This window comes from Pelodiscus sinensis, chromosome 1 (assembly GCF_049634645.1).
Source record: "Pelodiscus sinensis isolate JC-2024 chromosome 1, ASM4963464v1, whole genome shotgun sequence".
Classification (NCBI taxonomy): domain Eukaryota; kingdom Metazoa; phylum Chordata; order Testudines; family Trionychidae; genus Pelodiscus; species Pelodiscus sinensis.
Window position 1 is genome coordinate 191259906 of NC_134711.1, and position 27046 is coordinate 191286951.

A 27046-nucleotide genomic window follows, 5' to 3' on the forward strand; every position below is an offset into this window, starting at 1 on the left:
TAAAGTAATGGCACAGGAAGTGAGGTGTTTGCTGATTGCACACAACATTGACTATGAGAGCTGTACGCTCTCTCTACATCCAGTCAGAGTACTGCTATGGTTCATTCAGCACATCCTGCAAATTCTAGGTATGCAAACACAGTTAGCAAACTACCCTATCCCAGAAGACCTTCTTGGTTACAACAACCAGGTAGCCCACTGAGATGAAGGAGGGCCACTCCTGCAGCCCACTCACTAGCCCAGGTTGCCTATCACTTGTCTAAGCAATACTGGTGAGGGTACACACTGGCTTGCTGAACATTTTCTTCTATAGATTCTTACCCTGGATTTCCTATCTCTTTGTTACAACATGAGTCTCTTACTTCTGCTTTACCTTCACCTCTTCCCATTTTTTCCACTGATAAGTAGTGCTCATCCTTTTATTTCTTCTAGAATTCTCTCATGTGCAATCCACTGTGAAGTTAACCTATGAGTGATATAATGCTGAGTACTGCTTACCTAAAGTGATGGCATTTCATTGTATTGCTGACCCTTCTGTGTTCTGCCAGGGTGCAATGTGTAGCTCAGGCTCCATTTTCATTTCTGCAGGAAATACCAGCAAAAAGCTCCAGGGATTTAAAGGAAGTGGAGCTATTGTAGCATGCAGTTTCACTAGCCCATAAAAATGTTGGAAGATCACTGACTGCATGTGGACTTGAAAGCACATGACTGATTGGTGAAGAGATCCATTTCCAAAGAGTCCTCTGAAACAATATGACAGAAGCAGTTACTTGGCTGAATAATTAAAAGTTTAGTTCAATTTAGAAGTTATTTGGGAGCAGGTGCTCTTGCTTTGCATCACTTGCATTGACTGTGGGTATTCCAGTAAGGAACTTGTATTGTGTCCTATGAGCTACCATGCTAAAGGCTAGAAGAGCTATCTCTGACATGACACACCGGGGAAGAGTTCTGATCACTCATAGAGGTTACCAAGCAAAAATGATTCTCCATTTTGGATTAGAACAACCTTTCTAAAAAGAAAACCTATTTCAAGAGTTGGGGAAATGAGAGGACAAATTCTGACCTGAATTATACTGGTGTAAGTCCAGAGTGACACCACTGATTTCAGTGGAGTTGCTTCAGGTTCACACCAGTGTAACTAAGATCTAAATTTGACCCTATTTTAGGTGTTTTATTGTAAGGATAATCTCATGCCAGCCACTTTGGTTCAACTGAGTTAAAATTAAACACAATTTTTGCAGTAAAAATGAACTATAGTCACACAAATGCATATGAATTAAATTTGAAATCTGTTTTGCTATGAACTTGCTGTGCATTTAAAGACCATTTCCTGGTTTGACAAATTATTATGGGGGATAAATTATTTTATTTCTACGTGGATTTGTGTAGTAAGTAGCTAAGCTCTCAAGATAGCTCATACTAATATTTACGATGGTAAAGTGTAATGCTATTAAGATTTAAAAACGGATGTTTATAAACCTTAAAAATTGTTTCTGCTCTGCTCTTGCAGATTATACCTCTGAAAATATAATAGGCTTTGACTGTATTTTTAAGGCTTTAGTTCCCCACAGGAAGCAGTACATATAGAATGCATACCTCTTGTTCAACATAAAGTACATGCCATAATCATGACTGGATTAAGACTCAACCTATAAGCAACTAGTAAATAGAAGCCACCATTGTATCCATAGAAAGCCTTGAATTAATGCAGTAAGGCCACAAGCAATATGTTCTGGACACTACTAGCCTGATTGAATGTTTAGTCTCTTAATTAAACACATTTCCAATTATTCTGTTCTGTCCTAAGTTGGGTCCTGCATGACAACTTGTATGTAGTCATAGATTCTATTTTGGTGATTGAAAGCCTTAGTCAGGTATGCAGAAGGGATCTTTTCTTGATGTTATTACCTACAATCCCAGTCCCCTTCCTTTCTGTCCTTTTACTAGCCAACATCCCACCCTCCTGCAGAAAAACCCAAGGGAGTACAAGATCTTGTGAAGTTCTTCTGATGTTGTTCCAACACTGTCATACTCTAGCTCCGTGGTCACCAATAGGTCGATCGCGAGGCCTCGACCAGTCAATCGCGAGGCGTCCTGTCCACCCCGCGCCCATTTCCCTCCCACTCCTGAGAAGCCCCACTACCTACATCCAGTGAAAAGGGAGGCAGTGTAGGCTTCCCGGGGATGGACAGAAGTCCCGCAGCTTAGCGCCTCTTCTGGCGATTCTGGAAGTAGCACTAGCTGCTCTGCCAGGTGTACTGTGGGAGGGAGCATCGGCTCCCTGCACCGCACAGGAGGGGTGAGTCAGCCCTGGGGGAGGCGTGCGCGCGGGGCGGTTGGCCCTGGGGCAGGCACGCGCGGGGTTTTACTGTGCCGGGAGGTTGGCCCCGGGGCAGGCACGCGCGGGGCTTCCCTGCACCGGGGGAAGGGTCGGCCCCCGGGACAGGCGTGCACGTGGGGCTTCCCTGCGCCGCGGGGGGGTTAGCTCCAGGGCAGTCATGCGCTGGTTTCCCTCGGGGGGGGGGGAATCCTGGGAGGAGGCAGATACAGGGGACTCTCTGCCTCCACTGGCACCCCCCTCCCCAGCCCCCACTCCCCAGCCACAGAACTCTGTCCCCACTCCCCTGTCCCCAGCTACAGAACGCTGTCCCCATTCCCCTCCCCACTCCCCGAACTCTGTCCCCACTCACCTGTCACCAGCCATAGAACTCTGTTCCCCACTCCCCAAACGCTGTCCCCACTCCCCTGTCCCCAGCCACAGAATTCTGTTCCCACTCCCCTGTTCCCAGCTACAGAACTCTGTCCCTATTCCTGTCCCCACTGGCACCCTGTCCCCAGCTGCAGAAACCTGTCCCCACTGGCACTCTGTCCCCTGCTGCAGAACCCTGTCCTCCGCCCTCCCAGCACCCTGTTCCCTCTCTCCTGCCCCCAGCCTCAGAACTCTGTCCCCACAAAATGTATAATTATAAATGCTTCATTTTAGATTTAAATAGCATGAATAAAAAAAGACCATTTATTTCATAACTATAAATACATGATTTTAATTTTTATACATCGCATAATTTAAAAATAAACTGTTTATCAGAGTGTGTAAGTAAGGGCTGGGGATAGCAAGTGATGGACAGGAGGAGACTAGAGAGGGCGGGGCTTCAAGAAAGGGGTGGGGTGGTAGATCTTCGCCTGTTCGGAGATTTAAAAAGTGTAAAAAGGTTGGAGACCACTGCTCTAGCTGGTCCTTTAAATGGAGATGCATCTCAGCCCCACCTGTGATACAGACACATGGCCAATTCTATTCCAGGGGTCATGCAGGAAAATTGGGTTTACCATCCTAGAAAATAGGCTGAAGGCCCTTTCTCACTGAAGTTAATTCTGCTTCTGTCAGATAACTTACAGGTGGTCAACTCCACACTGTGAATCACCAATGCCACCATGGCTTATTGTGGTTGGTTTTTTGCTTGTTTGTTTTTTAAAGGAGAACTATCTGTATGGATCTGGCCAGGGAGAGAGACCACCATAGTGGGACAAAGGCACTGGGCCTCCACACTACTTCACTAGCATTCATAGCGCTCTCAAGATCAACAGATTCTCCTCAGAACTTGAAATATCTGTATATTAGGTGTCTGTGAGGGAAGAGAAAAACAAACCCATCACAATGGAACAAACTGAGGGAAACTCCACATACTACAGCTTAGAGTTTCCTGGCTCTCACACTGGGCTTTCCTAGAAAGGAGATAAATATGGACCCTGAGTTTTCTGAGCTCAGCTGACTGATTTTTTTGTTTGTTTGTTTTTTCAACAACTGCGTAAAAATAAGTGTGTATGTGTGTGTGTATCTTTCAATCCCCAAAATAGAAGGTTTGTAGGGTTTGGGACGGATTGACTTGTTCTTGCAATATGCAATAAGTTTGGGTTAACCAAGCCTCTTTTAGCTAAATTCATATCTTATAAAATAATTGCTGTATTCTATGCTTCTACTTAATTTTGTTCAAAAACGCTGAAATAATTTGTTCTGTCAACCTATTTAATTTAGTAAATTAATTTCCATAGCAAAGAACAGATTGATAATAAATCAAACTCAGTATGCCTTGATATTGCAACACCATAAATGATTTCTATTTACACAGACCCACAGTACTGATCTGTATCCTGAGCAATATCAGTTTACACTTCTGAGTAGCATTTATTTCTACAAAAGGAAATCAAGTCAGTCCACAGACTACTTTCCTCAGGCAATCCTGTGTTACAAACCCACTTTCTGGAAGCACACAGGCTAAAGCAAACATTTATATGACCTAGCATGATGGAGAATAAATCCACCAGTTTATCTTCATGAATGAGTTTAAACTCTCTGAAAGCAGCAGTATAGTCTAGGGTAAAGGCAAGGAAACAGAGTTTATGCGCTTCTTATTTGGGGAATATGGAATTTAATTTAGATAAGTTTACCAATTCTTTTTTCACCCCTACTCTACTGTCTGAAAGCTGCTTATGGGATGCTGTGCTTATAATTTCCTGTGAAAATAGTGAGAATTCACTTCTGCTAATAGAGAAAAAACACTTAAACCTTCCTTTTATAGAAGAGGTAAGGTGCCAATGTCAGTAAGGGTATGTCTAGACTACATGGCTCTGTCGACAGAGCCATGTAAACTAGCTTACCCGACATAGTCAACGAAGTGGGGATTTAAATAATTCCTGCTTCATTAAAATAAAAATGGCCGCCGCACTATGCCGATAATCAACTGATCCGGCACAGCGCGGGAGTCTAGACGTGGATCGGTCGACAAAGACTTCCTTTGTCAACTGCTCCTGTAATCCTCATTTCCTGTAAGGCTTACTTTGTTGACCGATCTGTGTCTAGACTCCCGCGCTGTGCCGGATCAGCGGATTGTCGGCACAGCGTGGTGGCCATTTTTATTTTAATGAAGTGGAGATTATTTAAATCCCCGCTTCATTGACTATGTCAGGTAAGCTAGTTTACATGGTTATGTCGACAGAGCCATGTAGTCTAGATATACCCTAACACACAAAGTTTCAATGAAACTGTAACCTTTCTGTCGGTACCAGTTGGCAGCCAGAAGGGCTGGGTTCGATGTCTGGGAGGGGTCCCTTCAACAAAGTGACTAAAGCTGGCTTGGACCCCCACCCAGTAAACTGAGAGAATTCCAACCTACCCGCTGGGTGCCTTTAGAGGCAATTCTTCCCCTCTCACAAGCACTGAGTCGGAGATAGAAACAGTCTGTTTAATCACAGTAGGAAAACATCAACCCACAGGACCACACATAAACAGTGAAAAACCATAACGTGAACAACCTGTGAGCAAGTCTTACAGCTTACACCTTAAGGAGCAGGTGAGCTTTTCACATGATTCAAATCTTAAAATGCTACCCTGAATAGATAAATATTTTCCTACTGAGTGGCAGGAATATATTGTAAACTTTGAAAAGTGTCCTTAGGAAGTGATCCCAAGGGCTAGTCACCACGGTGTAACTCACAGTATAAGGTGCCAGGAGACCTGGGTTCTCTTCCTGAGTCCTACTTACTGTTTGACTTTGAGCAAGTCTCTGCCTTTCTGTGTCTCCATTTTCCCATCTGTTAAATAGGATAATGATACTACCACATCCTTGGTTATAGTTTTGAGATCTATGGCTAAAAGCTATTCAGCAGGAACAAAATATTTTCATCTTTGAGGGCCAAAATAAAGCCATGTTGAATGGGGTAAAGGGCAATGAGGAAGTATGAGGGGGAAACCAGAAATTCAGCGATGGACCTTCCTATAGACTTTTCACGGTTAGGGCAAACTCCTGGAGCTGAGCTAGCAAAAAAAGGATGTTTCTGTAATGCCAGCAGAAGGATGAAAAGGAAATCATTCTTGTTACAACTGTGGTAGAAGCAAGCAGAAGAGGAAGATGAGAGGACACCTTTAAGATGAACTCTGTGGAAACTTACTGCAGTGAGTTCCTGGATGTGGTGTCCAGAAAGGAGAGGCAAGAGCAAAGTAAATTGTGGCTGCAGCCGGAGCTAAAAACAGATGATGGCACCATAATGTCTGAGCAGCAACTGAGCAGCAAGAAAATAGCAGAGATCATGGAAAATCACTTAGGAAAGTTAGATGTCAGCAAGTCACCAGGTCCTGATGAAATGCATCCCAGGATACTCAAGGAGCTCATAGAGGAGGTATCTGAGCTTTAGCTATGATCTTTGAAAAATCATGGAAGACAGGGGAGATACCAGAAGACTGGAAAAGGGCAAATATTGTGCCCATCTATAAAAAGGGGAATAAGAACAACCCAGGAAACTACAGACCGGTCAGTTTAACGTCTGTCCCAGGGAGCAGGTAATTAAGGAAATCATATGCAAACACTTGGAAGGTAATAAAGTGATAGGGAATAGCCAGCATGGGTTTGTGAAGAACAAGTCTTGCCAAACTAATCTGATAGCTTTCTTTGATAGGATAACGAGCCTTGTGGATAAGGGAGAAGCGGTGGATGTCATATACCTAGACTTTAGTAAGGCATTTGATACGGTCTTGCATGATATTCTTATTGATAAACTAGGCAAATATAACTTAGATAGGGCCACAATAAGGTGGGTGCATAATTGGCTGGATAACCGTAGTCAGAGAGTTGTTGTTAACGGTGCTAAATCCTGCTGGAAAGGGATAACAAGTGGAGTTCCGCAAGGGTCTGTTTTGGGACCCATACTGTTCAATATCTTCATCAATGATGTAGATATTAGGATAGAGAGTACGCTTATTAAGTTTGCAGATGATACCAAACTGGGTGGGGGTTGCAACTTCTTTGGAGGATAGGGACATAATTCAAAATGACCTTACAAGTTAGAGAAATGGTCAGAGGTAAACAGGATTAAGTTTAATAAAGAGAAATGCAAAGTGCTCCACTTAGGAAGGAACAATCAGTTCCATACATACAAGATGGGAAGCGACTGTCTAGGAAGGAGCATGGCGGAAAGGGATCTAGGGGTCATAGTGGACCACAAGTTGAATATGAGTCAACAGTGTGATGCTGTTGCAAAAAAAGCAAATATGATTCTAGGTTGTATCAACAGGTGTGTTATAAGCAAAACTCGTGAAGTCATTCTTCCGCTCTACTCTGCACTAGTTAGGCCTCAGCTGGAGTACTGTGTCCAGTTCTGGGCGCCACATTTGAAGAAAGATGTGGAGAAATTGGAAAGGGTACAGAGAAGAGCTACAAGAATGATTAAAGGTCTGGAGAACATGACCTATGAAGCCAGGCTTCATGAACTGGGCTTGTTTAGTTTGGAAAAAAGATTAAGGGAGGACATGATAGCGGTTTTCAAATATCTAAAAGGGTGTCACAAGGAGGAAGGAGAAAATTTGTTCCTCTTGGTTTCTGAGGACAGGACAAGGAGTAATGGGCTTAAAGTGCAGCAAGGGAGGTTTAGATTGGACATTAGGAAAAATGCCTAACTGTCAGGGTGGTCAAATATTGGAATAAATTGCCAAGGGAGGTGGTGGAATCTCCCTCTTTGGAGATATTTAAGAACAGGTTAGATAGACATCTGTCAGGGATGGTGTAGACGGAGCTTGGTCCTGCCTTGAGGGCGGGGGGTTGGACTCGATGACCTCTCGAGGTCCCTTCCAGTCCTATGATTCTATGTCATTATTAGTCAGTTTATAGAGCCCTGAATGTTCAAAATTCTGCATAGACATTATTAATACTCACTGCACCCCTGTAGGTACATGGTTCAGTGCCATTATCCCATGCTGGACAGGAAAACAGACTGACAGGATTTCCCCATGGACACACAGTGCATCAGAACCCAGGATTCGAACCTACTTCTCCAAACCACAGGCCTTTTCTAAAACTGCTGAACTATGGAAAGCTGGTTAAGCATGGCTGAAAGTGGTGGACAAATGAAATTTCAAGCGTGCCACACAACCCTCATGTTACAGAAGACCAAGAAATTAACACCAAGAGAGTCCTCTGTTGAGCCTGTGACTGTTCTGCCAAGCTTTCCTCACCCCATGCTCAGTAGGAGGACTGAATAACGAGGGAGTTAACCCTATTCCCTGCCCCTTCCAATCCTTTTGTGTGAGGAAAATCTGGTTACTCTTCACTGAGGTAAACAGGAACATGAAATGTGACAATATCGTGTTATCTCCACTTCACCACCAGCAAAGCAAGCTCATATTACACAGCAGGGCCCATTTCAGAGAAACAGACTCTGATACATATTTTGCAAGATGCCAGCATGTAGCGTTTGCATCAATTGGCCTAGAGACTGAATGGTGTCTGTGTACAGCATTATTTATCTGACAGTGACTAGTCTGCTGAAATATTAATGATCAATTTACTATTCTAAATGTACCATCAGGATAAGGGCAGCACTGAATCTCTAGGACTTCCCCCATACTGATGAGACATTTATAATAGTAAATTGATACAGGAAATGTGATTCCTCATGTCAAAAGCAACTGCACTTGTCAGTGGTAAGCAAGGCAGGATGCTTGGATTCCTGGAGCACTCTTCTGTTTATACTAGCTTGCGGGACCTGATAATTTAACACATCACTAGTGAAAGCTTCTGGAGACAGAGAACAAAATTCAATGAATATGTATTCCATTTGTTATCTCAGGCTGCTGCAAGCAACCCTGTAATCCAAAATGGAATTACGTCTGCTTGTACATAGCTAGCCACCCAAATTCCCCAGGAAGTAGCAAGAACCCCAAAAGAGATCTAGCAGACAGTGCTTCCTGAGGTTGAAAACACTGAGGGTGAGTCTACACTAGCCCCCTAGTTCGAACTAGGGAGGCTAATGTAGGCATTCTAAGTTGCAAATCAAGCCCAGGATTTAAATATCCCACGCTTGATTTGCATCTTCCCAGCCAGTCGCCATTTTTTAAATTTACAAGTCCGGACTAACTGCTCTCGTCTACACGCGGCAGAGACCTGGTATTTCAAATTAAAGCCCCTAAATCGAACTACCTGTTATTGTTTAACAGGTAGTTCAGTTTAGGGGCTCTAATTCGAAATACTGGGTCCCTGCTACACGGGCACTTAGTCTGGACTTGTAAATTTCAAATTTTAAACAATAACAGGGTCTCAAACTTTTTGGGCTCCGGAGCCCTTTACATGCGTAAAAATTTATGCAGAGCCCCAGCAGTCCACTGATTGTATGTGTTGTACCTATCGATGTTTCCAGTTTGTCAACCTCGCGGAGCCCCTGGAGATGTCTCGCAGAGCCGTAGGGCTCCGCAGAGCACAGTTTGAGAAACACTGACTTAGATCTTGATTCAGGGTGTCAAATTTGCATATGAATTCCAGCCCCACAGTTTCTCTCTGAAGGCTGTTTCTGACATTTTTCTGTCTCAGAATGGCAATAAATTATTTGGATTTTAAAACATTTAGATCAAGTCCCTTGCAGGAGGCTATGAAGTCATGGAGCATGAGTATTGTCATTGTCAGAATCTGGCCAACAACTAATTAATGGAATTAGGAAGAAATTGCCCTTATGGACAGGTTATTCATAATTGTCCACTACGCCACTCTCTGAAACACTTGGTACTGACCTCTGTTAGAGGCAGGATAGTACTTGACTAGAAGGATTGCTGTTCTGACCCTATCTGGCCATTGCCATGTTTCTATGTTCCTTTCTATTCCCCTTTCCATGTGTTTCCTAAAGTCTTTAATTTTAGGAACATTAACTTTTCCATCAGAGTGATGCTAGGGCTCATCATGGGGATGCTTATGTTTTGGACTCCCTAAAAAATTCTGTTTTACAATTAGCCAAATGGATTCCACCAAAATGTGCCTGGTGTGCTAGATTCATGCAGACTATTCATAGATAATAAAGCCACAAGAGACCACTGTGACCATTAGTCTAGCCTTCTGCTTACAACAGGCCATAAATCTTGTATGAACTACAGCATATCTTCCAAGAAAACAGCCAATCTTGATTTTAAAATTCTCAGTGATGGAGAATCCACCGTAACTCTTGGTGATTTATTCCAATGGTTAGTTACCCTCACTGTTACAATTTCACATTTCTAGTTGGGATTTGTCTAGCTTCAGCTTCCAGCCATAGCATCTTTTTATGCCTTTTTCTGCAAGTTTGAAGAGCCCTCTATTAGCAAATTTCTGCTCTCTGTGGAGGTGCTTATAGACTGTGATCAAGTCACAGTTTAACCTTGGTTTTTTTTTTTAAGAGAATCATTATTACACTATTCACTGTAAATTCTCTGGTGTTCCAAGACTCATTTGAAAAACAACATTAATGGTCCAGAGAGCATCTCAGTCAGTTCTTTTTAAACCCTTGTATTCAAGTTATCTGGACCTGCTGATTTAATGTTTAGCTTTAATGTTTAACATTCTACCCACAAGCGGCAGTTATCCACAAACTGAATATGTGATCAAGTTCTAGGCTAACTAGACTAAGAAAAATTGTGCACTTCTGTAGATTGATCCCAATGCAACATAACTATAAATTGATTTTGCAGCCACTGACTCCAAGACTGGCTCCAAAGTGATCACATGCCAAAATTCTGTCAAAGCCGTTTCTTGAGTTACTGGAATGGAAAGGATTGTTTAAAACAGGAGCTGAGGCTTCGTGTGCTTTCCCTGCAGTCACAAGACTCAGCTTAGCATTTCAAATGTTAAACATGAAAAATCATTATATAAATTGGTAAGAGGACCTCCATTCTGCATTGTACTGCTCTGCTGTCATGCCTTCTTCATCTTGTAATATGTGCTTGTGCTACAGACTTCAGTCCCCTGGAATTGATTATTTCTCTCTATAGCCTTTCTATTTCTCATCTTGTAGTGACGCACATAGATTCAAATGTTGTTGCTCTTACTTCTCTTTTTTTTTATTCCTCTTATTTTTATGACGCACAAAGTCAAAGTTGTCATTATTCTATATTTGCATGGATTGAGCTGTCTTTATCATCTATTAGCTTCCAAATTATCAAAGACTATCTGTAGCTGGCTATATCCTTCCTTGTTACTTATACTGCCTCTGACATCCATTTCTGATTAGCACTGAACTTGCACTTTGAGTTTAGGAGCCAAATGTCTAAACAATTTAGACTGTTTGCAATGTTAAAAACATTATTTTTGTAAATTGAAGCATATCTTTTCAATATGTATTTTCATTCACATTGATATTTTCTTGGACTCTCCCTTCTGCTTCAACAAGCTGTTTAGTTTTCTTTCTTCCTTTAACATATTTTTGGCTCTGTAAAAAAAGTTATATGTAGAATTAAACACACTGGCTTGTCTTTAATGTATGTTCTTCACTTTTCAGGCCTAATGTCGCAGGCACGTCTAATTTTTTGGTTCATGAACCTTTTACATGAGCTCATGTGATATCTTTCCACATTAAACAACTGATCATTACTTTGCTGGGCTGACAGTACAAAATGTGACTAAATAATTGAAAAATATGAACTATACTTCAGGGGAAACCCTGCATTTTCAGGGAGCTACACAAGGATGCTCTAATAGAGTTTTTCCCCATCCACAATTTATATTATTGACTCTGTGGATTTCTTCACATTAGAAAAATGGATTGTATTAGAACTAGTGTTCAGTCCTAAACAAAAAGAAGTGCCAACATGCATTCCTGGTATTATCTCTCATGATAACATCGGAAGTACCAGCATGCTGCTAAAAAGTGCCAGAATGGTATTTTGGAGCAATCTGAACATGACTTGAGACCTGGTTTGAATGCAACTATGCACTTGAGTGATCAGTAAATCTGCAATCACAAGGACAAAACACATTAATTAATAACTCAGCACAAAGAGCAACCGATCAGGAGTATCAAGTTAAAAGCACATCTCGTAGCAAGTAAATGGCTTCACAGGTGTGCTGACACTTGATGGTTTGATCAGTGGGATATTGGCAGCATTATTTGCTATCAATGTTAAAACATATTTTAGAGACTATGGAAGACAAGGAAAGTTAAAACATGCCAAGAGATGTAAATATTATCCTTGTTTTACAGCAGGGCTGTGTCTAGACTGGCAAGTTTTTCCGCAAAAGCAGCTGCTTTTGTGGAAAAACTTGCCAGTTGTCTACACTGGCCGCTTGAATTTCCGCAATAACACTGACTTCCTACTGTCTGAAATCAGTGCTTCTTGCGAAAATACCATGCTGCTCCCATTCGGGCAAAAGTCCTTTTGCGCAAAGCTTTTGTGCAAAAGGGCCAGTGTAGACAGCTCAGATTTGTTTTGCACAAAAAAGCCCCGATCGCGAAAATGGCGATTGGGGCTTTTTTGCGGAAAAGCGCGTCTAGATTGGCATGGACGCTTTTCCGCATAAAGTGCTTTTGCGGAAAAGCATCCATGCCAATCTAGACGCTCTTTTCCGCAAATGCTTTTAACAGAAAACTTTTCCGTTAAAAGAATTTGTGGAAAATCATGCCAGTCTAGACGTAGCGCAGGGGTCTCCAACCTTTTTAACCACAAGATCACTTTTTTCAATTTCAGTGCAATGTAAGAACTACCTCAAACCCAAATACCCTAGCCCCACTTCCTTCCGCCCCTTCTTTGAGGGCCAGCCCCTGGTCCACCCCTTCTCCGAGGCCTCATCCTGCTCACTCCATTCCCTCTTCCACTCCCATCCTCGCTCAGTTTCATCAGGCTGTGGTAAGGGGTTGGGGAGCAGTCTTTGGTCTTGGGCGTAGGAGTTTGGAGTGTGGGAGGAGCTTCAGGCTTAGCCCAGGGTGGGGGATTGGGGTCCAGGAGGGGTTTCAAGGTGCAAGCTCTGGGAAGGAGTTTGGGTCCAAGGGGACTCACGTCTGGGGCCGGAGGTTGGGTACAGGAGGAGGTTTAGGGCTGGGACAGGGGTTCGGGAAGCAAGCTCTGACAGGGCACCATTTAACTGAGATGGCTTCCGGGTGGTGGAGCAGTGGGATTAAGGGAGGTTTACTTCTGCCCTGGCTCTGCACCACTCCTGAAAGCAGCTGAGATGTCCAGCAATGGCTCCATGGCACCATGTGCTGCCCCTCACCTACAAGCACTGAGCCTACAGCTTCTACTCACCACGGTTCCCTGTTACTGATCAATGGGAGCTGCAGGAGTGGTGGCTGCAGACAAGGACAGCGTGTGGAGTCCCCCTGCTCTGCCTCTCAGGGGCTGCAAGGACATGCCAGTCACTTTCAGGAGCAGCAACTACCACAGGGACAATTACTCCAGCCATGACTGGTTTGGCATTTTAAAACTCACTGCTCAAAGAATTACATTTAAACATAAGAGACAAATGAAAATTATGAAATTTCCAGGCACAAGGATTGTTAGGAAGAGATGGGATCCACCTAACGAAGAGAGGAAGGAGCATCTTCACGGGCAGGCTTGCAAAACTAGTGAGGAGGACTTTAAACTAGGTTCGTCGGGGGACGGTGACCAAAACCCTGAGGGGAATGGGAAAGTTGGATACTGGGAAGAAATGCAGAGAGGAACGAGCAAGAAAGGAGGACCCCTGTTTCGAATGGAGAAGATAAGGTGATCAACTGGTTATCTGAGGTGTTTGTACACTAATGAGAGAAGCCTGGGCAACAAACACGAAGAACTGGAGGACCTGGCCCAGTCCAAGAAATATGATTTAATTGGAATAACAGAGACTTGGTGGGATGACTCGCATGACTGGAGCGCTGTCATGGAAGGGTATAGACTGTTCAGGAAGAACAGGCAGGGGAGAAAAGGAAGAGGAGTTGCACTATATGTAAGAGAGCACTATGTTTGCTCTGAACTCCAGTATAAAGAGGAAGAAAAACCTGTTGAGAGTCTATGGGTTAAGTTTAAAGGAGCAAACAACAGCAGTAATGTTGTGGTTGGTGTCTGCTACAGGCCACCGAATCAGGTGGATGAGGTAGATGAGGCTTTCTTTGGACAACTGAGAGAAGCTTCCAGATTGCAGGCCCTGGTTCTTGTGGGGGACTTTAATCACCCTGACAGCTGTTGGGAAACCAATATGGCAGTACACAGGCAATCCAGGAAGTTTTTGGAGAATGTTGGGGATAACTTCTTGACACAAGTGCTGAAGGATCCGACCAGGGGCCGTGCGCAGCTTGACCTTCTGCTCACAAACAGGGAAGAACTAATAGGGGAAGTGGAGGTGGGTGACAACCTGGGAAGCAGTGATCATGAGATGGTAGATTTCAGGATCCTGACCAAAGGAAGAAAAGAGAGTAGTAAAATACACACCTTAGACTTCAAAAAATCAGATTTTGACTCCTTCAGGATATGTTTACACTACCCCACTAGTTCGAACTAGCGGGGTAATGTAGGCATACCGCAATTGCAAATGAAGCCCGGGATTTGAATTTCCCGGGCTTCATTTGCATAAGCGGGGGCCGCCATTTTTAAATCCCCGCTCGTTCGAACCCCGTGCAGCGCGGCTACACCTAGTTTGAAGCCTAGTTCGAACTGCCTAGTTCGTGCCACGTGTACCCGCACGGCATGGGGTTCGAACGAGCGGGGATTTAAAAATGGCGGTGCCCCGCTTATGCAAATGAAGCCCGGGAAATTCAAATCCCGGGCTTCATTTGCAATTGCGGTATGCCTACATTACCCCGCTAGTTCGAACTAGCGGGGTAGTGTAGACATACCCTCAGAGATCTGATGGGAGGAATCCCCTGGGATGCTAACATGAAGGAAAAAGGAGTCCAGGACAGCTGGCAGTATTTTAAAGAAACCTTATTGAAGACACAAAAAGAAACCATCCCGACGCATAGCAAGAGAGAAAAACATGGTAGAAGACCGGACTGGCTTACAGGGGAAATCCTTGGTGAACTTAAGCACAAAAAGGAAGCTTACAAAAAGTGGAAACTTGGACAAATGACCAGGGAGGGGTTTAAACGTATAGCTCGAGAATGCCGAGGGGGAGGGGGGGTTATCAGGAAGGCGAAAGCACAGATGGAATTGCGACTGGCTAAGAATGTGAAGAATAACAAGAAAGGTTTCTACAGGCATGTTAACAAGAAGAAGGTTATCAGAGAAGGTGTGTGGCTCCTACTGGATGAAGGAGGTAACCTAGTGACAGATGATGTGGGGAAAGCTGAAGTATTCAATGCTTTCTTTTCCTCTGTATTCACGGACAAGGTAGGCTCCTGGACTTCTGCGCTAAGTGACGCAAGATGGGATGAAGATGGACAGCCCTTGGTGGATAAAGAACAGGTTAGGAACTATTTAGAAAAGCTAAACATACACACATCCATGGGTCCGGACGTAATGCATCCGAGGGTACTGAGGGAGTTGGCAAATGTCATTGAGGAGCCTTTGGCCATTACTTTGAAAAGTCGTGGAGATCGGGAGAAATCCCGGATGATTGGAAAAAGGCAAATGTAGTGCCCATCTTCAAAAAAGGGAAGAAGGATGATACAGGGAACTATAGGCCAGTCAGTCTTACCTTGGTTCCTGGAAAAATCATGGAAGAGATCCTTAAGGAATCTATTTTGAGGCACTTGGAAGAGGAGAAAGTGACTAGGAATAGTCAGCATGGATTCACAAAGGGAAAGTCATGCCTGACCAATCTGATTAGCTTCTATGATGAGGTAACTGGCTCTGTGGATGTGGGAAAGTCAGTGGATGTAATAAACCTTGACTTTAGCAAGGCTTTTGATATGGTCTGCCACAATATTCTTGCCAGCAAATTAAGGGAATGTGGATTGGATAAATGGACAGTAAGATGGATAGAAAGATGGCTAGGAGGCCAGGCCCAGCGGGTAGTGATCAATGGCTTGATGTCAGGATGGCAGTCGGTTTCTGGCGGAGTGAACCAAGGTTCGGTTCTAGGACCAGTTTTGTTCAATATCTTTATTAATGACCTGGATGAGGGGATGGATTGCACCCTCAGCAAGTTTGCAGATGACACTAAGCTACGAGGAGAGGTAGATACGCTTGAGGGCAGAGATAGGGTCCAGACTTTGACAAATTGGAGGATTGGGCCACAAGAACTCTGATGAGGTTCAACAAGGACAAGTGCAGAGTCCTGCACTTGGGATGAAAGAATCCTAAGCATAGTTACAAGCTGGGGACCGACTAGCTAAGTAGTAGTTCTGCAGAAAACGTCTCATATCCAGCTTCTCATCCACTGTAACCCCCAGGTCAACAGTGAGCCCTTGTAGCCAAGAAGGCTAATGGCATACTAGGTTGCATTAAGAGGAGCATTGGCAGCAGATCCAGAGATGTCATTATTCTCCTTTATTCGGCTCTGGTGAGGCCACATCTGGAGTATTGTGTCCAGTTCTGGGCCCCCCACTACAAAAAGGATGAGGACGCATTGGAGAGGGTCCAGCGGAGGGCAACCAAAATGATTAGGGGGCTGGAGCATATGACCTATGAGGAGAGGCTGAGGGAATTGGGTCTGTTTAGTCTTCAGAAGCGAAAAGGGAGGGGGGATTTGATAGCAACCTTCAACTTCCTGAAGGGAGGGTCCAAAGAGGATGGAGAGAGGCTGTTCTCAGTAGTGACAAATGGCAGAACAAGGAGCAATGGTCCCAAGTTGTGGTGGGAGAGGTCCAGGTTGGATATTAGGAAAAACTGTTTCATTAGGAGGGTGGTGAAGCACTGGAATGGGTTACCTAGAGAAGTAGTGGAGTCTCCATCCCTAGAGGTGTTAAGCCCTGGCCGGGTTGATTTAGTTGGGATTGGTCCTGCCTAGAGCAGGGGGCTGGACTTGATGACCTTCTGAGGTCTCTTCCAGCTCTATGGTTCTATGATTCTATGAAATGCACAGACCAGTCAAACCCTCAAAATAATACACTTTGCAAGCAGTAAAAGAAGTAACAACAACAACCCACATATGTGTTGTGTCAGGAGATGAGAGTGAAAGACAGTGCATGTTTGTGAGAGAAATGTAGCCGTGTTAGTCTGGGGTAGTTGAAGCAAAATGCAGGACAATGTAGCACTTTAAAGACTAACAAGATGGTTTATTAGATGATGAGCTTTCGTGGGCCAGACCCACTTCCTCAGATCAAATAGTGGAAGAAAGTAGTCACAACCATATATACCAAAGGATACAATTTAAAAAAATGAACAAATATGAAAAGGACAAATCACATTGCAGAACAGAAGGGGGATGCGGGGGGGTGGGAAGGGGGAGGAAGGAAGGTAAGTGTCTGTGAATTGCTGATATTAAAGGTAGGGAGAGTGGGATGTTTGTGAGTTAAATGACAGAGACACACACAGTGTATGAAAGTGACAGAGATTTGCATTGCCAAGCTCCCTCCATCCCCTTCTCTCTGTGTGGAGATGGGGTACAGAAGTGGGGGGGGGACACCCTGACATCAGCGCCACCCTTCTCCCTCCCACACTTTACACAGCAAGCAGGAGGCTCCCGGGAGGGAGGGGCAGCTACAAGGCAGAGGGCAGGAGCAGCATGACAGTGGGAGGAGGGGCAACGGATGTTCCAGCGCTTGATAGCTTTTTGGCCAAACCAGCCAAGATCACCTGTCAGAGTCTCCGAGATCTACCAGTAGATCCCAGTTGGTGACCCCTGCTTTACAAGGTAAAGCGTTTATCATTTCCCTTACAATTCTTGAAGCAAAGTTGCCTGAGAGAGGAAGTTTTCAGCTTTGAACTACAGTGCCCCACAACTAACATGTCTGTGGCCAACTAACAGTGAAAGAGAGAAGTCAGTGTCAAAATAAGAATGCATTCAACAAAACTTGTAGCAAATGCAAAAGAAGTGAAAAATAGGACTATGTAGCACTTTAAAGACTAACAAGATGGTTTAGTGCTACATAGTCCTGTTTTTTGCTTCAGCTACACCAGACTAACACGACTACTTTTCTATCACTATTCTACATGCAAAAGAAGTGGTGAGTGAGGATTTCAGTGGTCTGCCCTGTCAGGCAACACCATCTGGAGCAGAATGTACTTACCTACTGTAGATATTATAGCAAGTCAGGTCATATAGGTATTGGAACACCTCGTAGTCTAAAATGTATTTATTCTCACAGCCCCCCTGTGTGGGAGGGCATTTTGTAGATAGGGCACTGAGGCACAGAGACTGAGGCATGGATTTTTAAATGTATTTTGGTATTGCTGTACTCAGTGTTGCAATGCCTGACTGATTTAGGAGCCCAAATCTCATTTTCAAAAGGGATTTCAGCAAGTTCCTACATTATTTTTGAAAATGAGGTTAAGCCCCTAAATCAGTGAGCTGTTTCAGTGCTGAACACAGCAATGCCTAAGTGCATAGCAGTAGAGCAGGGAACTGAATATGGGTCTTCCAATTCTCCGGCTGGCATCCTAGCCACTGGAGCATTCTTCATCTCACAGTATCAGACATTGTTCAGCAATATTATAGAAATTTGCTATTTCTTTCCATTACAAATACTTCACACATGCAGTTAAAAGACAGATTTGGAGCTTGCAAAGAGCAATCTCCAGTCTAATTTGCTTTGCTGTTGGTATAAATGAGCAAACACAATCACAGTGAATTCAGTTAACCACTTACTGCCATATTTCCCGAAGAGATACTTCTGGGGGCAAATCCTCCAGTGTAGACAAAAGGAACAACTCAGAGTCAGGGGTGGGGTGCTAAGGTGGTGAAAAGTCACGTTTGTATCTGGATCCTGGTGCTCCCCTGCACATGCTTCACCTCATATGTTGCTAAAATAAAGCAGATGTTAGGCTGCTGTAACATATCCTGGGCTGTATCAGCCACAAGGGGCTGAAATGTAGACAAAGACTGGTATGGCATGTGCAGAGCCCTGGATGCATATCCTGTCTTTCGACAAATTCAGAAGAACATAAGAATGGCCGTACTGGGTCAGAGCAAAGGGTCATCTAGTCCAGTATCCTATCCTCTGACAGAGGCCATTGCCAGATGCCCCAGAGGGTGTGAACAGAACAGGGAATCATCAAATAATCCCTCTCCTGCCATCCATTTCCAGCCTCTGACAAACAGAGGGTAGGGACACCATTCCTACCCATCATGGTTAATAATCATTGATGGACCTAACCTCCATGAATTTATGTCGTTCTTTCTTGAACCCTGTTAAAGTCCTACTCTTCACAACATCCTCTGGTAAGGAGTTCCACAGGTTGACTGTGTGCTGTGTGAAGAAAAATTTCCTTTGGTTTATTTTAAACATGCTACCTATTAATTTCATTTGGTGACACCTAGTTCTTATGTTATGGGAACAAGTAAATAGCTTTTCGTTATTGATTTTTTCCAGACATGATTTTATAGACTTCTATCATATCCTCCCTTAGGGTACGTCTAGACTACATGCCTCTGTCGTCAGAGGCATGTAGATGAGGCTACCAGACATAGGAAAATGAAGCGGCGATTTAAATAAGCGCCGCTTCATTTAAATTTACATGGCTGCCGCGCTGAGCCGACAAACAGCTGATCAGCTGTTTGTCGGCTCAGCACGATAGTCTGGACGCGCGAGTGTCGACATCAAAGGCATTTGTCGACCACCCAGGTATACCTCATCCCAGGAGGCATACCTGGGTGGTCGACAAATGCCTTTGATGTCGACACCCGCACATCCAGACTATCGCGCTGAGCCGACAAACAGCTGATCAGCTGTTTGTCGGCTCAGCGCGGCAGCCATGTAAATTTAAATGAAGCGGCGATTATTTAAATCGCCGCTTCATTTTCCTATGTCTGGTAGCCTAATCTACATGCCTCTGGTGACAGAGGCATGTAGTCTAGACGTACCCTGAGTCTCCTCTTTTCCAAGGTGAAAAGTCCCAGTCTTTTTAATCTCTCTTTATATGGGACCTGTTCCAAACCCCTAATCATTTGTTTTTGTTCTTTTCTGAACCTTTTCCAATGCCAATATATCTTTTTCAAAATGAGGCGACCACATCTGTATGCAGTATTCAAGATGTGGGTATACCATGGTTTTATATAGAGGCATTAAGATATTCTCTGTCTTATTCTCTATCCCTTTTTAAATTATTCCTAACATTCTATTTGCTTTTTTGACTGCCGCTGTACAATGAGTGAATGTTTTCAGAGAACTATCCACAATGACTCCAAGATCTCTCTCTTGAGTAGTTGTAGCTATATTACTTCCCATCTTTTTGTATGAATAGTTGGGATTATTTTTTTCAATGTGCATTACTTTACATTTATCAACATTAAATTTTATTTGCCATATTGTTGCCCAATCACTTAGTTTGGTGAGATTTTTTGGAAGCTCTTCACAGTCTGTTTTGGTCTTAACTTTCTTGAGCAGTTTGGTATCATCTGCAAATTTTGCCACCTCACTGTTTGCCCCTTTCTCTAGACCATTTATAAATAAGTTGAATAGGATTGGTCCCAGTATGGATCCTTGGGAGACCTCACTAGTTACCTCTCTCCATTCTGAAAACTTACCATTCATTCCTACCCTTTGTTTCTTGTCTTTTAACCATGAGACGGCCTTCCCTAAATTCCTTTTTTCTCACTCTGCTAGCATCAGGGAGGGTGTGTGGCCCTGTGTTATTTCTATGTCACTGGACTGGAGATCATTGTTGCCCCGAGGGTGACCCTATTTGGACTACTTACATGGGCTTTACAAATGGATTACACCAGTGGTGTAGCACAAAGAAGGGCCCCAAATCTGAATTAGGTAGCAACAATGGAGGAGTTATTGAGAGGAAAAATGTACCTCCAGGACCAGTAGAGAGAGACTGGCTCAATGTACTCTTATATTCTTTGGCCATATATTGCCAAACTATTTGTTACTCTGTCTGGGATTACAGCTGTTCTGATGCTCCCTCACTCGCCTGTCTCCCTGCCCATGGTTACTTATCTGAAAGCCACTGTAATAATAAGTGGATCTTAAAGCATTTTACAAAGTGCTTATCCCTATATAGGGAAACCGAGGCAGTGGGGAAAGTGAGTTGGCTAGTGTGTTACCAGCATCGTATTTACTGCCAGAATGCAGGCTGTCAAGTCCTACTCTGGTGCTCTATGTAACTGGCCACACTGCCTGCACTGGAATGCATCAGTAGCTGAGTACCACTTGAACAAATGAGCTTTGCTTTTTATTTATGAAGAGTTGACCTAAGGCACTAATAGATAGAAAATACCACTGATCTCTTTGCAAAGCAGCAAGGATCACAGAATATTGCTTCTGTAAAGCATTAGATACCATGCAAATCATAAATATAGAACTAATTTGCATGATGTGCATTTGCATAATATTAAAGGCATTTGCATGCAGAGAGGACGGGAGCTTGGGGAAGGAAGCAGAATTCTCTCTTTTATGCTCTTTCCTGCTTCCAGGGAAGAGTAGGATGAGGAGGCCACCCTCTCAGGTGGGTATTTTTGTTAGGTTCAAAGATGAAAAGGGAACAAGTACAATCAAACAACCAGTAGAGCACCAGTCTGGAGGCAGTGCTTCTTGTTTTAATTTGCTTTTCTGCCTTGTTTTAAAAGGGCTAGCAACCGTTTCCACTGATTCTGGTGGGAGCAGGACCATGCTCACATACACTATCCTGGGGGATGGAGCAAGAAAGCATATCACAGTAGAGTGAATTCACAGTGAATATAATACAATCAAATCCCTGTTTGTGGCTTCATAGAATAGACACAGAGGTTATTCTCACCAGTTAGAGGCAGTCTTTCCTCATCTCTCACAGCTTTGCCAGTGAGGACCAGAACAATGAACGTATTACGTATGAATGAAATTAAAACGAAAAGTTAAAATGAACTTGAGTGCAGGGGGATATCAGGTTTCTGTATCAATCATTAAAGGGTGTAAGGTGACTCTGGTAACTTTTCAGATAGCCTTACACCACTGATTCTGCAGCACCAACCAACCAAAGAACACCTATACTGATTAGTAGTAAGGACAGAACAGGGGGCAAAATCCAACGTGTCAGCCATAAAACCTTCAGCAAACCCTGACAGTCTTCATAGATGACACGTTGGATTTTTTCCCCTCAGTATTTCCTGACCAGTAATGGAAATTGACTAATTGGCTACCGAATTCCTTCTCTTTGAGGCAACTCATTATATGTCTTCTGGAATTTTGCCCAAAACTCTTCTCTCCCATTTCTAATTCCCATTCCTCCACCTCAAGAAGCCAGAAACAAGGAAAAATTATGGGGCTGTCACTTTTAATAATAGCAGAGGAGCTAATGGATTTCAATATCACACCAAGCATGCACTATAGGACCTGAAGCCTGTCTCTAGCCCATTACAGCAATTAAACACATTGTCATCTATAAGCCTTTCTGACGGCAAGGTTTGTCACTAGTAGTTCTCCCCATGCAATTCAAGACTCAAAAGAGTGAAGTCTCTACATTTAGCAAGGCAGGAACGACGATGTAATACATGTAGGAAGGAATTATAAAACTAGTCAAGCAACAGAGAAACACTGTGTATCCCCCGGGCCCTCAGTAATCCATATCTACCAACAGGTGAAAATGATATTGAAAGACATAACCTCCACAAACAGGGCTGTCCCTAGGCATACACGAAATACATAGTTGCGTGGGGGCACCTGAAAATTTGGGGCACCAAATTTTCGGGTGCCCTATGCAGCTGCTGCATGTACTTGTCTGCCTAAGTATGGCCCTGTCACCTCTGCTGCAGCCTTCTTGGTTCCTCTCTGCCCCCTTACTCCAGCTGCTCTCTCCTGCTGGCAACAGCAGGGCTACCTTCTCCCTGTCGTCTCCATGCTCCTACAAGCTTCTCTCAGTCAGCAGCCAGCCAATAGTAAGGCCTCTCTCCTCCTGGGGCAGGGAGGAGCCCAAAGCCTCTGCTGCTCCATTCTGTCCCCAGGCAAATCCCCAAGCACAGGTAGAATCCACATGTGGGGCGGGGGGGAGGGAATCCCAGAGCCATAGACCCCAGGCAGGAGTCATGCAAGGGGAGGAGGGAGAATCATAGAATCATAGGGTTAGAAGAGACCTCAGGAGGTCAAATCCAACCACCTGCTAAAAGCAGGACCAATCCTGCTGAGAGAGAGGCACAGAGGGAAATCCCAGGCCCCGGCATAAGGAAGGAAGGAAAACCAAGATCCCCAGCACAAGTTCCACAGAGGAGAATTGAGGGGGAAAGAGAAGTCCCAAACCTCAGCAGAAGCCGTGTGTGTGTGTGTGTGTGTGTGTGTGTGTGTGTGTGTGTGTGTGTGTGTGTGTGTGTGTGTGTGTGTGTGTGTGTGTGTGTGTGTGTGTGTGTGTGTGTGTGTGGAGAGGGCAGGGCTGCATTATGATTTTCAGGGCCCTAGGCACTTTTGCCTTCGTGGGCTCCTCCCACCATAATAATATCAATATTAAAAAATATTTTTGATATAACTTTAAATACTTCATTTTTTTTCTGCTTTAGGCAAAATTTAATAGATTTTCGTGGGCCCTAAAAGTTTCATTTTTTTCTGATGTGAGAAAAAAATTAAAACATTTTCCTCAACCCTAAAAGTTAATTTTTTTTCTTCTGATTTTAAAAGAAATTAAAACTTTTTTTGGGCCCCTAAAAGTATCGTGGGCCCTAGGCACTGTGCCTACTGTGCCTAATGGATAAGTCTGCCCTGGGAGGGGGAGGGGAGCTTATGTGCATAGGGCCCCATAAACTGTAAGGACGGCCCTGTCCATAAAAAGGAATAATGCATAGAAACCTCTTCACCGCTGATATATTCCCCGAGGCACAGTGCCACCAAACTACTGGTATATCATGGTTACTGCTGACATACTCTGCAAATATACAGGAAAGGGGCAAGAAATATGCAACCAGGTATGGTTGCAAGCATGGCCTGCTGTAGGACCTGTTCTTCCCAAATTGCCCAACAAATCAAAGCAACTGGATCCTGCTCTAAAACACACTCCAAAGCAGGACCGGCCCACAACATTTTGGCACCTGAGGCGGGAAGCTCAAATGATGCCCCCATGTCCCCTCGCTTGGGCCAAAACTTTGAAAGTTCTCTTGTGCCCTCCTTCCTCCCGCACAGCACTCCACCATCTCTGTGCAGCTAGAGCAGAGAGAACACATATGCACCAGCAGCAGACACAATTTTCTACACTCTGGGTCCTAGTGGTGCCCCCACCCCCAGTCTGGCACCTGAGGCAGCCGCCTCAGTTCGCCTCATGGTAGGGCTGGCCCTGCTCCAAAGCCCAAGGGGCTAGAAGCCTCCACTGGCAATAGGATGGAAAGATACTAGGATCTGCCAAGGTGCCTCTCTAACACAAATGAGCAGTGACTAGCAGCATCTCCCTTCCAGCAGTTTAGTGTGGCCAGGAACTGGAGAGCTCTTATTTCCAATAATGCTCATTGTGGGACAGCAGAGTTCTTCTCACAGGTGTTTTGGATTTCTACACTCATTGTTTACACAGCCCCTCAGCTGACATCCATCATGCTGTGTGCGCACGTCTGACCCATGAAAATTGCTTTCATGCGAATACCTACTCACTTTCCCTGCAGCAGCTAGTGTTCTGTTGGTGATAAACTAGTCTGCTGGTACAAATGTTCCCTATATTCCTGGGTAAACAATCCCATCCTTAAGCACATCAGTCAACAATGAGCATTTGTCATGCTGTCTGTCAGCTTATACACTTCGCCACATCAATTCCTGCATGGTGACATTTTACATTTCCATGTTGCTAACTGCTTCCCATGAGGCCCTCTTCACATCCACTCTCCCACTTTTGCTTGCCCAAATATGGCCACAGTTCATCTCTGTGGTCTCCACAAATGACAGGAAGGATAACTGCACGTCGCATTCAGAGGGTTTGTGGGTTTTTTTAAATGGCATTTCCCTGAAGAATGCCTGTTATGTGCTTCCTGAGTGGATAGAGTCCTGGTCTTTTAAAACAGTGAGATTTTTTCCACAGAAGGGGAGAGTAAAAAGAAAACCTACTAGTGAATGAAAACATAACTTGAAAAGCCCTCTCTGCAGCCTTTCAGGGCTATAAGAATAGATCTTTTTTTTGCACTAACATTAAAAATGATAACAATAACAAGTGATAAATGGTAATGTAATATAATTAATTTAGCTAATTATAGGCTAATAGTCTGCCCAACTTCAGCATACAGTTATTAAGAAAAATATATAAAGCATCTAAAACTAGCCAATTTAATTTTTAAAACTATATTTGATTTTGCAAACTTACAACTTAAAACTACATCCACATTTGTATATGGCCTTTTTTCTTTTTATTTAAACCTTTTTTTGTGCCACTTTTCAAATTCTGGAAGGGATTTCTGCAAATCCTTGAGTGGGCTAAACATGGGATAGATAAGGGCTTCTCTGTAGTGGAAACAGCATCAGACTCTTTGTAACAAGGACTGCCGTGGATACTGGCATAAAGTTACTGAGGGAGGGTATGTCTACACTACCCCCCTAGTTCGAACTAGGGGGGTAATGTATGCATACCGAACTTGCTAACCTCGTTCCACGAGGCGTACAGATAGTTCGGAATAGCTTGCTAGTCCGAACTATCTAGCCTGTGCCGCGTGTAGCCGCGCGGCACGGGGTTCGCACTAGCCGGCTTTTAAAAATGGCGGCGCCGGCTTTATGCTAATGAAGCCCGGGAAATTCAAATCCCGGGCTTCATTAGCAAGTTCGGTATGCATACATTACCCCCCTAGTTCGAACTAGGGGGGTAGTGTAGGCATACCCGGAGTTCTTTCACAATGTCATACTCTATGCTTTGGTTGCATTGATGGTGCCTGAGCTGAGCAGTACCTATAGCGTGTTTTTATTTAGGGAACTGGCCTCTAATATCTTGCCTGAGAAATAGTTACAATGCTAAAGACAGTTTCAAAACCTTTCATGACTTTGTTATAAATCTCATGATATTTGTGCTTTTTTAAAGCCCCCAATTCTGGAATCAAGTGATTACACGAGAATCGCAGTTTTCATTTAAAAAATTCTAGCCCTCATTTGTTTCAGAGACAAGCCTGAAAACCCAGAACAAATACCAAGTATTCCCTAAAGGCTAAGACACCAGAAAGCAAATAAAAAGAACCACAAATATATTGGATTAAATCCAGACCCATTGAAATAAGTGGCAACATTATTTACTCAGATGGAACCAAGATTTCACTCAGTGTTATTTTTTTTAATCCAATGATTTTTAAGTCAGTCTCATGATTTTGGAATGTTTGAGATTAACCATCGGCTTTTAGGGAATGGGAATCATGTTGTTAATTATTTTAGCACTCTAGATGAAATAGTACATCAATTCTGCACTTAAGCTTAGAAACAGAGTGTCAGCTACATGACCCGCCCCTCTCCCCCCAAAGAAAAATAGAGCCAAAAATCATGTGGCTGTTGAATCAACTATCAGAATTTGTTACAGCATGAATACATTGTCTGAGGTTATGAAAATGTTGTGGTTTCAAATTCGGTACAAAATTAAGTAAATGACACCTCTTGTTATCTGCACAGATAACAAGCGACTGTTTAGGAAGGAGTACGGCAGAAACGGATCTAGGGGTTCTAGTGGACCACAAGCTGAATATGAGTCAGCAGTGTGATGCTGTTGCAAAAAAGGCAAACATGATTCTGGGATGCATTAACAGATGTATTGTGAGCAAGACATGAGAAGTCATTCTTCTGCTCTACTCTGCGCTGGTTAGGCTTCAGTTGGAGTATTGGGTCCAATTCTGGGCACCGCATTTCAAGAAAGATGTGGAGAAATTGGAGAGGGTCCAGAGAAGAGCAACAAGAATGATTAAAAGTCAGAGAACATGACCTATGAGGGAAGGCTGAAAGAATTGGGTTTGTTTACTTTAGAAAAGAGAAGATTGAGGGGGGACACGATAGCAGTTTTCAGGTATCTAAAAGGGTGTCATAAGGAGGAGGGAGAAAACTTGTTCATCTTGGCCTCTGAGGATAGAACAAGAAGCAATGGGCTTAAACTGCAGCAAGGGAGGTTTAGGTTGGACATTAGGAAAAAGTTCCTAACTGCCAGGGTAGTTAAACACTGGAATAAATTGCCCAGTGAGGTTGTGGAATCCCCATCTCTGGAGATATTTAAGAGAAGGTTAGATAAATGTCTATCAGGGATGGTCTAGACAGTATTTGGTCCTGCCATGAGGGCAGGGGACTGGACTCGATGACCTCTTGAGGTCCCTTCCAGTCCTAGTATTCTATGATTCTATAATTCTATGATCAG

The 27046-nt window shown here is 43.7% G+C and overlaps 1 long non-coding RNA gene across 1 annotated transcript in view; it reads right to left on the reverse strand.

Moving 5' to 3' along the window:
• Nucleotides 1–502: 502 nt before the first annotated feature.
• Nucleotides 503–27046, reverse strand: part of LOC142826980 (uncharacterized) — a 54143-nt gene continuing 27599 nt past the window's right edge. The window contains exon 4 of the long non-coding RNA XR_012901292.1: nucleotides 503–743. This is a non-coding gene — a long non-coding RNA (uncharacterized LOC142826980). The remainder of the gene's footprint in view (nucleotides 744–27046) is intronic.